Genomic DNA, 13,209 nt, shown 5'->3' with positions numbered 1-13,209 from the left:
TCCATTTTCTTCAACAACGGAACCACTTTGAAAACAACATAATTAGTAGCCAATAAATAATCGTAGAAAAAAAAAGTAAGACAGTGATGCAAAGGATATGGACAAAAATGGCAGATCAGAATAAGCACCTCCAATTTTCTCAGTGAGACTTAGTCGACTACGTGTTGTGCTAGCCTTGTGTAAAAGTTGAAAACAAATTGTTATTGTGCTGCCTTACCATACTATGGTTAAGGCTCTTGAATTTAGAATTATCTCATTTATAGGGTTGTTCTGTACAGATACACATGAAGAGTTTTGTATAAACATAAAGAGTTTGAAATTTAAATATATACAGAAGCTAATGAAGAGAGGACCCTTGGTTTTTGAATTCGATATAAGTACTTTGCAACAAAATTAAGAAAAATAACAGGATAAGTGGCATAAAATTGGACTTTCAATTTGGATTCTAATTGAATTTGGCACAAAAATTAAAAATTAGATAGCACGCGTGGCACAAAATTAAAAATCTAATTGAAATCTAATTAGATTTTCTATGAGCTTTACCTATTAATAGATATATGTATATATATATATATATATATTTATATATAGATTGTTAAATTTTCAAAATATATAATCATATTAAATTTTTAGAAGACCAAGGTTTATATATATCTCTATGGTACTTGTCAAACAAAAAATATGTTGGTTTGCCATGAATGTGCATGCGTTGGTTTGCCAAAAATATAGTTTTTTTTTTTTTAGATAGTTACAATATATTACAAGGCTCTTGGCTATTAAAATTACAATTATTAGTTTAATTTTCTTAGATAAATTGATCATAACAATTATTGAAAGAAAAAAAATTGTATATGTACAAGTAGTACATTGGAGTGCAATGATCAAATTATAGTATTAACAATGTCCTAAGAGCTGTGGTTAAGGTACATTAAATATTTTAGTAAATTATATACATATATCCAAAAAAAAAAAAACACACATAATCATAATAAATTTGGGCATACAAGCCAGTAAATCATTAATAAGTGTATTTTCTTCTTTAGCTTGTGTCCTTAGCACACTTGTTAACAAGATCCTTCATCATAAAAAGTGAATTGCATAAAGATTTATTAATATTATAGATAAATGATAGTTATGGACTTGTAATCCTCTTCCTATCAAATAATTGCATTTTAATAATCGATTAGTTAAGACAATCCCCATGCTATTCAAACTACATTTGCCATATATGATCGGATGGGTAATAGACTTCTCATCCTTGTTTTTTTTTTTTTTTTTTTTTTTAATAGAAGTATATTCTTTCTTTCTTTCTTTTTTTATTCTCAATGATTGAGATAAAATAAACTATAATAAAGATAAAATCTAAGCTTTACTAGCCTATTTGCATATGCCATCTTCTGTCCTAGTTGATTTTTTCCTCAGAATGGTTAATTGACTTTTTCCTTTTTTTTTTTTTTTTTTAAATGGAATGGATAGAGTTTATTCATATATTATATTCTCAATAATTGAGATACATAAATTATACCGATCTTTTACTAACTTCTATTATACAACATGCGGCCTTCTTGCACATGCTGCCATCTTTTGTCTTACTGGATTGCTTGCGCTTACTCGATGACAATAATTGTTAAATTCAATAATTTTTAAATTGATAATAATAATAATAATAACTAGTCGCTAACCCATGCGATGCACGGAATAGTTAAACAAAATTTATACACATTCACTTTTATTGGTACAATCATTTGAAAATAATTGTAACTAATACCCAAATATAAAAGACACATTGACTTACTATTTAAAGTAGTCTTCTGAAGAATTTACACATATTGTGCAACTGACTCTTAATTTCTCATCAACAATAAAAACATGGAAATTTAAAACATGGAAAGAAAATAAAAATTACAACAATTAATTCCATTATCTTTCATGCTATACTTTGTAATTGTACGAAATTAAGTCAACTCCTTTTAAGTAGTTGTAATAAAATTGGCTTCTACTATTCTCTATTCTATAGAGATATAAACATATTGGATTTCTCAAACAATTACCGGTATTGCAATAAAATGATTTATTATTAAAAATAAGAAACAAAGAAAATCTGTCTATAGCTTAAGAAATACAATATACTAAAATTAAAGAGAAAAAATTTTTGGAGGACAAAATATTATAGATAATTTTAGAAACAGATTATACACTTAAAAGGGTTAGTAATTTATAGCACTTACCCGGCCCCCCCACTATTAGTATACAGACACCAAATGCGGTCGTCGTAACCCTTTGAAAGAACCTTCCCCAATTGGACCCTATCAAAAAAAAAAAAAAAAACACCCAATTAACAAAATTGATCCAAAAGGGTCTAAAAAGCACACAAAATCAATTCAAAAAACAAAAATATGAGACAAAGTAATTACTTTCCGCTGCCAATGAAATCGTCTTTTGTATTGCTGTTTCAAATTGCAACACTTATCTCTCTAAGGCCTTCAATTAACGAAAACACAAACTTCTCTTGGAATACCGAAGTATTATGACCATCTATACACACACAAAAAAAAAAAAAAACAAAATCAGCATAACTCACTATTACTCTATATAAGCCTCAAAAATATAAAGAGAAATTAAAGGGGTTGAATTTTTACGTTTGGAGAGAGAGAGTTTGCAGAAACTGTGGCTTTATATTTCTTAAGTTGAGAGAGGCGTAAGGTTGCTAGGATTTTGAGGTGTTATAATGTTTTTGTTTTTATTTTTTATTTTTTATTTTTTAAATATTGTGCTGACGTGGAAGCAGAAACTGTGGCTTTATATTTCTTAACTTGAGAGAGGGGTAAGGTTGCTAGGGTTTTGAGGTGTTATAATGTTTTTATTTTTATTTTTTATTTTTTAAATATTGTGTTGACATGGAAAATTGTGGTGCCAGTAGAGGATTCGGTTTTATATATATATATATATATATATAATAATAATAATAAAAAAAAAAAAGTTTTTAAGGTAACTCAATAATTGAGTTTTTAAAAAAATCTTAACTCATTGTTAAAGGAGAAATTTATATGGGGAGGTTTGGGTGGCACTGGACCCGTGGGGATTGTGATACGTGTGTGCGTGTTTTGCTTGGTGCTTTGATTGACAATGGTGAGTTTATGGGATGTGGGTTATCCGTGTGTGTGTGTGTGTTTTACTTGGTTGTGGTTGTTGGTTGCTTAAGAGGAAGAGAGAGAGAGAGGGAGAAATAGTAAAAAAAGAATAAAAAATCATATTTAAATAAAGTTGGAAAACAAATAGAGTTTTGGATGTTAGATGTGTTATAAAATGGTATAGTATAATAGATAAAGTAACTTTTGAGATAGTAAAATATGATATTTTGGAGATACCGGATGTTAATGCTCTAAGAAGTAAAAAGTAAGAAGTCCCATTTCTAATATTATATTTTGTAAACATAATTAAATCTATGTTAGCGTAAACATTGACGTTTAAAAACAAAAAGTCCTTTCAACTTCCAAGACCATATTGAATGCCACAACGTTTACCAAAACTTAATAATATGTGCAATTGTAACATGTGAAATTGTAAGTCATGAATCATCATTTTACATAGGTCAAAATTTAAGTACAATACTTTAGGTGTTGTTTCTTATGTTCCTCTCTTAAGATTCAGTCATATAGCTACTTAAGTAAAAAATACACTTCCATCTCATAAGAAAAAATTCATTTGGCAAAATTTTAAAAGGAAAATTTAAGGAATAGCACTTAAGTACTGCACCTAAGTCTTATCATTTTATATAAACCTACCACTTTTTCTCCACTACTTACAATTACATGTTAAAAATATTGCAAGAATTGTGGCACGAAAGTTGGGTCGAGACACTCCACAGGCTTTGTAACAGCCCAGCCCATTAAAAAAAAAAAAAGCTATGGTCAGATTTTTTAGTTGCTTTCACACATGCCCACTTACCCCACTCACTTCCCCACCACACAAATATCATCTCACACTCACTCTCTTGGCCAGTCTCTCATTCTTGTTCTTCTTTTCTTTTTCTTTTTCACTCAACACAGCATATATACACACACTCCTCTCCCACCAGTACACTCCTCATTACTTCCACCATCTTTTCCGGCAAAGTTCTTCAGAAAGCTCTCTAAAAACCTCTTAAGCTCCTACATCTCATCTTATTTAAGGTATGAGCTTTTATACTTTTTGTGGGTTTTCATATTTTGCTAGAGGTTTTTGTAATCTAAGTTTTGGAATGATATTCTTGTGATAATGTTTATGGGTTTTGCTTTGGTGGACCTATTTGGGTGAATGGTTGTGGATTTTGTGCAATGGTAGCCATTTGAGATTTACCCATACTAAAGATTTGGGGTCTTTGATCTTCTAATGTGAAACAATTGATGAATCTAATTTTTATTGTGTATTTGGAGCTAGTGGAGGAGTTACATTTGGGGTTTGTAATGGTGGGTTTTGTTATATATGTTGTTGTTTTGTGGGCCTCTTGAAAATGACATGTATATTGAGGAAGAAATTCATAAAGTGTTAGGATCTCTTATGGTAAAGGAGAAGCTTGGAATGACATGATGATAAGTTTGCTTGATATTGTTTAGGTTCTAGTTAATCTTATTTGGAGCTTGGAGAATTAGGCCTTTTTGTGGGTTGCAAGGTAAGTAGCTTTTTAATGGGATATTTTTAAAAATAACCATGTTGCATAAAGCATTGTTTTTGGGTTAAACACATTTTGGGAAATTGTTTATGGAAACTATATTTTCCTAGAAAGCTTTATGTTGTAATTTTTAATGTAAGTGATTATTTGTGAAAATGGCATCATATTTGGTGATGTATATGGGGAAATGCATGATTTGTTGGCATAGAAAAGATAAGCATCTTTTATAAAATTCTTGGGAATGGATTTTATGAATTTATTGCATTATTTGCAAATTATAAAGGTGCTTTATCTTAGCTTGTATTATTTGGGAAATTCTCGCAAAATATTTATGACAAGAAATTGTTTTAGAGGACTTTGAGAATATTGTGGCTATTTGATTATTAAAATATTTTGTGAAACTACCTAGAAATGAACTGTGTATTTCAAATACTTTAACTGGTGAGCTTTTGATGTGGTTTTGTCGTTGTGCCATGATATTGGTGATTACCTTGTCTGTGTGATGACCCCGTCTGTGTGACAACCTTGTCATATCGCCTTGGGTGAGATTTTCGAATTTGAAATGATATTGGATATTTTATGGCTCACAATTAATAATATGTAGTTTCATAGTTACTTTGGGAAGCCTGGTGCTACAATATGTCTATCATTCTTGTCATGATGTTAAGGAAATTTATTTTGCAGTGTTCAAATGGAAATTCCCAAATTTTAGCATGTCTGTAAAATGTTCATTATCATGAAACTTGCATTTTTCCCACCCCCATTAATTATGCTACTTACTGGGCTCTATCTCATTCCATCATTTTACAAACTTTTTCAGAGTAGACAACTATTGTTTTGAGACAACTTTTTGGTGGCTAGCAGTAGTTAAACTAACTGCTGATGGAGGTTGAGTTTTGTGACGGAGATAATTGATGATGTATAACTTAGAGTAGGCTTGACCCAATTCTTTTGTATCTAATAGGGGTTATGCCTTTATTTCCACTAATTATGAGACAAGTTGATGATATATAATTATTTATTCAAACCTCCATTCTTTTGTGTTTATTGCATAGAGCTCTAACTTACTTTGGGAGTAAATTTAATGGAATTATTATGATAATTCTTGATGTTGGTACTTGATATGATTTTATTTGGATTGAATTGTCAAAAGGAACAAAATCTATAGGTACCTTTGAAATGTTTTTCTCATGCTTTGGACCCTTTCGGGTTTGGGGCGTGACAGGCTTTATCAAAAAAATAAAACTAAACAAAATCTATGTCTATGCTAGGACCCTTTCTCTTACCTTAAACTCTTCTAGCCCTTGGATCTCTTGTTGTTCCATGCAAGTTCAAAAAATTTTGTGGGTCCTTCAAAATTTTTTTTTTTTTTTTTTTTTTTTTTGGATAGAAAAACTTGCAATTTCATTAAACGTGGGTGGTACCCATAGAAATTACATCAAAATAAATCTGCTATACAATAATAGGGGGAGTGTCCTCCACCCAGATCGTACAATCTACAATATCTCTAGCATGCTTAGCCATTAAGTGAGCTGCTACATTGCTGTCCCGTTTAGTGAAGCTTGCCATCCACGAAGTGAAAGCTATTAGCCACATTCTCGACCCCGCTATGATCTGTTGAATGGAGACTAGAGCAAGTGTCTCATGTGTCAGGCCATGAAAGACAGTCTGCGAGTCTCCCTTAATTATGACCTACTTAAGTCCCAACTCCCATGCAAAGATGATCCCGCATTCCATTGCCTTTGCTTTAACTTCTAACGCACCCAGAGGATAGTGTAACTTCTTTGAAAGAGCACCCATGATCTGCCCTCTGTCATTTCGAGCAACTACTCCAATTCCACAACACCCGGTTTCCTTGAAAACTACACCATCAACATTGATCTTATACCAGTTGAGCGGTGGGGGCTTCTAAGGGACCGGCGCTTGAGCAGGTCGAGGACCAAGGGAATTTGTTGCTTGTTTATACTCCTCGATGTACCTGCGAGCATTGTTTACAATAACGGTTGCTGTTTTGGAGGTGCCACCATAGGTAACATCATTTCTATTCTTCCAAATGCCCCATGCAGCTGTTGCAAGGATTTCCAGTGCAGCATGATCATGTTTCTCCTTCAATAGCCAAAAAAGATCTATGAAGTCCCTTGGTTTCCATAGAGGTCTAGGGGGTTGTACTTCGAGAATGGTTCATACCTCTCTAGCGAGGTCACAGCCCCAGAAGATGTGCTCTGGCGTTTCAGTTGAGTCACACAGGGCATAGTCAACCTCTATTGGAACATGGCGGTCTCTGAATCTCATTTTTTATGGGAGGATATTTTTGCAAGCACGTCAAATGAAGCTTCTAATTTTATTTGGGCACTTCAGGCTCCAGATAGCCTTCCAATTTGTGGCCATAGGTGAGTTGTCAGAGCATTGGCCATTGTCTTGGCTAGTTAGAAGTCTTTGGGCAATACGGTAAGCACTTCGCACAGAAAATTCACCATTTGCGATGGCTGACCAAATCTGATGATCCTCCGTAGGAAGGGCACTAAGTGGAATGTTGAGTATTGTTTCGGCTTCATGGGGAAGAAAAGTGTTGCAAACTAGTTCTGTTTTCCATACATGCAAGTCATGGTCAATGAGGCATGAGACCAGCTAGCCATTAGCTTGGTGGAGTGCTCTTCTCAAACTGATAACTCTAAATGTTGTTGGGACGGGAATCCACTTATCCTCCAAAATTTGAGTTCGCATCCCATTTCCTATACTCCATCTAGCCCCTTCAAAAACAATCGACTTGGCTACCATGATACTTGGCCAGGCAAAGGAAGGTCTTTTGCCGAGTTAAGCATTAAGAAAGGTGGAGTTATCAAAGTATTTGGCCTTGAAGACTTGGTAGAACAGAGTGTTGTGGTTTTTCAAGAGGCGCCATGCTTGCTTTGCTAGAAAAGCTAAATTGAAGGCTTGCAAGTCCCTAAAGCCCATTCCCCCATCAGCTTTGGATATACAGAGTTTATCCCAAGCTACCCACGATATTTTCCTCTCCTCCTTCTTTTGCCCCCACCAAAATCGACTGATCATAGCCCCCATGTCCAAGCACAAAAAGTCCGGGAGCTTAAAACAACTCATCGTATAGGTAGGAGTGGCTTGTGCAACAGCTTTGATGAGTGTTTCTCTCCCTACACTCGACAACAATTTTCCCTTCAATCTAGCAATCTTTTTCCCAACCTGGTCTTTGATTCTGTTAAAAGCTATTTTCTTTTTTTTGCCGATTAATGAGGGAAGGCCCAAGTATTGTTCATGTTGTTTAATAATTTGGGCACTAAAAAGGTTCTTGATGGAGTCTTGAGTCTCGGGGCTGGTGTTTTTGCTAAAGAACAGGGAGATTTTTTCTCTATTCATTTGTTGGCCCGAGGCTATTTCATAGTTTTGTAATATCTCCCAAACCCGATTGCATTCGTTCATGGTGGCTTTACAGAAGACAAGGCTCTCATCAACGAAGAGCAAGTGGGAGATTGATGGTGTTTGCTTACAAACAACCACGCCTTTAATATTCCCCTATATTTGCTCTTTCTTCAACATTGTCGAGAGTGCCTCAGCGCATATAAGGAAGAGGTAGGGTGATATGGGATCACCTTGGCAAATTCCTCTTAATGGCCAGATCAATCCTTTTGGTTCTCCATTTATGAGGATGGAGTATGTGTTAGTTGTGACGCACATCATTATGAGAGAGATCCATCGTTCCTGAAAGCCCAGTTTACGCATAATCATTTCCAAACATGGCCATTGCATCCGATCAAATGCTTTGCTCATATCAAGTTTGATGGCCATTAGACCTCCTTTGCCTTTTCTCCGTTGATTAGTGTAGTGCATTGTCTCGAAAGCCACGAGTACATTATCTGTGATCAACCTGTCAGGGAGGAAAGCACTTTGGGAGGTACTGATAACTTTGGGCATCACCTTTTTAAGTCGGTTAGCCAAGACCTCTGAAACAATACGGGATAATACATTGCTAAGACTGATGGGATGATAATCCGTAATTTTTTGGGGGTTATTTTTCTTTGGGATGAGGCATATATGGGTGGCATTTATATCAGTAGGCATAATCCCAGATTTTAAGATATTGAGAACACATTCAATAGTATTTTGTCCTACAATATTCCAAAACTTTTGGTAAAAGATAGGGGCATACCATCCGGACCTGGAGACTTCATTGGGTGCATTTGCTGTATGGCGTGCCAAACCTCATCGGGTTGAAATTCCTTGGTTAGGATTGCATTCATTTCTACTGTTACTTTTGGTTCAAGGGCTTGCTCCACTGCATCAAACTGTGTGGGCTGATCAGACGTAAAGATGAATGTATAGTAATCTAAAGTGTTCCTTTCTATATCTTCGGCATCGTCCTTCCGTGCCCCCTGATCATCCACAAGTCCCTGAATGGCATTCTTCCTTTGACATTGGCTGGCCGTGGAGTGGAAGAACTTCGTATTCCTGTCGCCCTGTTGCATCCATAAGGATTGTGACCTATGCCACCACATATCATTCTCTTTGTCCAGGAGACTGTTTATCTCCTTGCGGAGGAGATGGATGTCCTCTACATGCTCATGAAGTATATCAAGGGATTCCAATTGTTGAAGCTTGTCTTTCTTTTCTTTCAGCTGCTTGTTGATGTGCCCAAAAACATTCTTGTTCCACCACTGGAGTTGTTGTTGGCAACTTTTAATTCATTCTTGAATTGTTGGGACCTCAACGGAGCTGTTTGGCATTGACCATGCAAGCTCTATGATTTCCTTACACTCCGCATCACGGAGACACATTGTTTCGAAACGGAAACGGGGCTTCTTTCTTCTATTTCTAGCAGTGGGATATAAGTGTAAGACTAAGGAGCAATGATCAGAAGCAGTCGTGGACCTGTGTTGCACCCGTGCTCCTGGGAATAAGCCTTTCCATTCAGAGTTCGCCACCATCCTATCTAGTCGAACCAAAGTTCTCTAGTCACCAAACCTTCCATTGCACCAAGTGAAGCTCGGGCCACTAAACCCAAGGTCATGAAGGGCGCATGCATCGAGAGTGTTGCGAAAAGCTTGCATTTGGTCAGCATTTCTCTCTGCCCCGCCACATTTTTCCTCCAAATGTGTAATCTCATTAAAGTCTCCGAAAACTATCCATGGTAGGTTGAGCTGCTCATTCAAACGTTCTAGAAGCTTCCAAGATATATGTCTTTTCTGGGTGTCCGTAGAAACCCGTTGCTCTCCATTTCAAATTTTTCGTTGAGTCTAAGATGATCACATCAATGTGGGAGTGTGAGTACTTATGAACGTCTACATTGCTTCCTTCCTTCCTTCCATAGTAGTGCAAGACCACCACTTTTGCCATCGCTTGGAACAATAATCCCTTGCGTGTATTCTAGCTTTGCCTAAACTCTTTTCATGAAGGAAGTATTTGCTTTCGTCTCCACAAGGAAGACCAGTAGGGGAGCTTCATCTCTCACCATTCTGGTGAGTGTACGAACTGCGTGAGAGTCCCCGAGCCCTCGATAGTTTCAAGATATGATATTCATTGAGCTAGGCGGGGCTACATCACAGCCTCCGCAATATCGCCATCCATGTTGTGTTCTCTTCCTACGTGTCGGCCCATCTCTTTTTCTTTTTGCAATGGTAATGGCTTGGATTGGGCTATTGTTCTCCTTCTCATTTTTCCTTTCAATAAGCTTCCAATATCTGGGTATTGGGCCGTTGGGTTCATCGATCCAGCCTTAAGTCATTATCATATATCATAGCTGTTGGCCCATTAGTGTGGCCCAAATTGCTAGCTTGGTTTTATGTACGCATCAAGGCCTTTAAAGGTAAATCAACATCATTATCATCCATCACCATTAGCTCCTCTGTTGTAGCTAGCATCCGATGCTCTTTACCTACCCCGATGTGTTTGACTTTCTTTGATCGGAGGAATAACCACTTTCAAGTTGCAGACAATCTTGCTTTTGCCCGGTAGCGGTGACAGTTCCTTTTGCAGGTGTTGATGCGAGCTTTGCTGCAGGTTCTGTGGCATTCGGCTCATGTGACCCCGCTGAGTGGGTCAGCGTGGTGTCAGAAGGTCTAGTGGGGTCCCTAGTCACGTGGGGCTCACCAACCACCCTTGCCTCTTGGGAGGGTTGCGCTCCTTCCGTCGTTCTATGGTGGTTTCCGTATTCCGGTGGTCAATGGGAGGAGTCCGACATATCCTTGTTGGAAGTACGCTTGAGTGGCTCGCCTCTAAGCAAAGCACCATACTGGGGCGCTGGCTTCTCTTATCCGATGGTGGGTGAGTTGCCCTCTTTGCATTCTTCCCCACTGAACGCTGTTGTCTGGGACATCAACATCCATGACCTCCCCTATTTTGCTGCCAATCTTCCACCTAGTCTCTTTTGTCCTACTTTTGAGGGGCAGGTTGTAAATCTAGATCCAAAAGGGACACCAACGGAGTTTGAGTTCTTTTGGTGCAACGTCATCGTCAAAGTCCTGAAGTAGGTCCAAGTTGTTGTCGTAGCTCCATGGACACATGTCCATTACTTTCTGCTTGTCTTTCTTATCTCCAAATTCCACGAGGAAGAGGTCCTCCTCAATGTCCGAGATGCGGACACTTTTGTTTGGTTTCCAGGCCAAGGCACTTTTGTTTGTGTGAGTATTTGCATGACAAGGCAGTGTTCGCCTAGCTCCTTTGCTGCCTTCGTGCTGTCACCTAAGATCGTATACGTGATTTCTTGTGGATTATTGTAGAAATGTCTGATAATATAGTAGAAGACACTCCGGACAGCACTGAAGTAAAGAAGGAAGTTTCTCAGAAGCTCAACAAGAAGAAACTGTCATTCCAAAAGTTGAGTATGCATGACTCCTTCGACATCGAATCTAGCTACTTTCCTAGTCGTCCTCACGGCCATGACTCTAGCTCTAAGGTCGGCTGTACCAGCAACTCAGCCACATTTTTCATCCCACAAAGTTAATTGATCTTAAAAAGATTTAATGTTCAAGTTAAAATTGGCTTTTTAACTAGTTTTAAAATTATGCATAAATTACACGATAATACTCTGTATTATCGTGTAATTTATGCATAATTTTAAAATTTTTAAAAATTTTAATTTAAATGTTTTATAAATAAGGGGATAATTAATTTATCATCTTAATATTTTGTCAACAAAAATTAATTGAGATTTTGAAACCTCAAAATTATAAAAATACAACAAATTTGTACTTTTTGTTCATTTATTGTACACGCTTATTAACGGAAAGTTGAAGCACCTCATAGTTAAGTGACTAAGATTCATGATGAGGAATCAAAAATTCAAGCAAGAAATTAACGAAAATTAGGTGTATGGACAAAACTGTTCCCTTTTTTAAATTTAAATAACAGAATTAGAAGGGATTAAAATAGAACAAACCTCATATTTGAGGGAACCAAAATGCAATTTACCCATTTCATTAGTATTTTCATAGTTAATTATCTTTTAATCTTTATATATAAGACTATATATTTTTATTTTTCAATTGACCCAACTGGCGTTTTCTTTTCGCTGAATAATTAACCTTACAATTGACCAATGTTCGATCCAAGTTTAACACTATATATATGGTTTTGCACTAGCAATATTTTTCTTGCATGGAAATTAACGAAGACAATTAATATTATTCATGATATTTGACATGAAAATCTTCTTGTTAGGCCGTTGATTGGTCAATGATCTTGCATGTAGCATTCCAAAGTATTGGAATAGTGTATGGAGACATTGGCACATCCCCACTCTACGTGTATTCAGGCATCTTCCCCAATGGTATCCAGCAGGAGGACGATATTCTGGCTGCACTGTCCTTGATCTTCTACGCTATCACCTTAATCCCTGTGATCAAGTACGTGTTCATTGTCTTAAGGGCCAACGATAATGGCGAAGGTCATTAATTAAGATTCTACCAATAGTAGAAATTCTATGTTCTTATTTCTTATGGTCACAATAGGTTCTGATTATGCCAAAATCGTCAGTCCTTATGAGTGCGTTCAAATGGAGCTGGGTCTTCGTCTAGGTCCCTGTGAATACAGTAAGATTGCTCCCTCAAGGTGGTCACCGGTGTGGTGCCTGCCACAATGTCTCTGATGCCAAAGTTAGTATCAGAAAGCTTTTTGGAGAATACAAAGAATATCAGATTTACTTGTGAGTACTTTTGGATGTGTGTATCTATGTACCTAGTTTGTAGCTATTTGAAGTGTATATATACAGCTTTGTGATTCTTAGTCGTTGAGGGCCTTGATTGTGGCTTTAGTGCCTTCTTTGTAACGCCTCAAGGCTCATGAATATAGGTTTTGTTGAGGCTCCAACGGTCTGCCAACTGTTTGGTAACTGCTCAAGGTATTGAATGCTCCCATTAATGGTTTCTCTATCCTCGTCCGTGTCACACCGAAGTGGACGAGTGTATTTGATGAGATCGTCCAGGTAAATTGAGTTCGTCAGTCCCATCAGCTGCCCCTCGGGTTCTGTGGTCGTCGTGATGTGTCATGACGACCATCAGAAGATGAAAAGTTTCTTGATCCGACACGGCTCTTGGGATTTCGCCCCACAT

General features: G+C 36.8%; 1 long non-coding RNA gene across 1 annotated transcript; it reads left to right on the top strand.

Moving 5' to 3' along the window:
• The first annotated feature begins 3,993 nt into the window (after window positions 1–3,993).
• LOC126708824 (uncharacterized) lies at window positions 3,994–5,753 on the top strand. The gene is made up of 3 exons (XR_007649272.1): window positions 3,994–4,172; window positions 4,596–4,651; window positions 5,472–5,753. It is a non-coding gene; the product is annotated as an uncharacterized LOC126708824 (long non-coding RNA).
• The last annotated feature ends 7,456 nt before the right edge of the window (window positions 5,754–13,209 follow it).

Source organism: Quercus robur, chromosome 12, assembly GCF_932294415.1.
Source record: "Quercus robur chromosome 12, dhQueRobu3.1, whole genome shotgun sequence".
Taxonomy (NCBI): domain Eukaryota; kingdom Viridiplantae; phylum Streptophyta; class Magnoliopsida; order Fagales; family Fagaceae; genus Quercus; species Quercus robur.
This window is presented reverse-complemented; position numbering and strand designations above follow the sequence as displayed.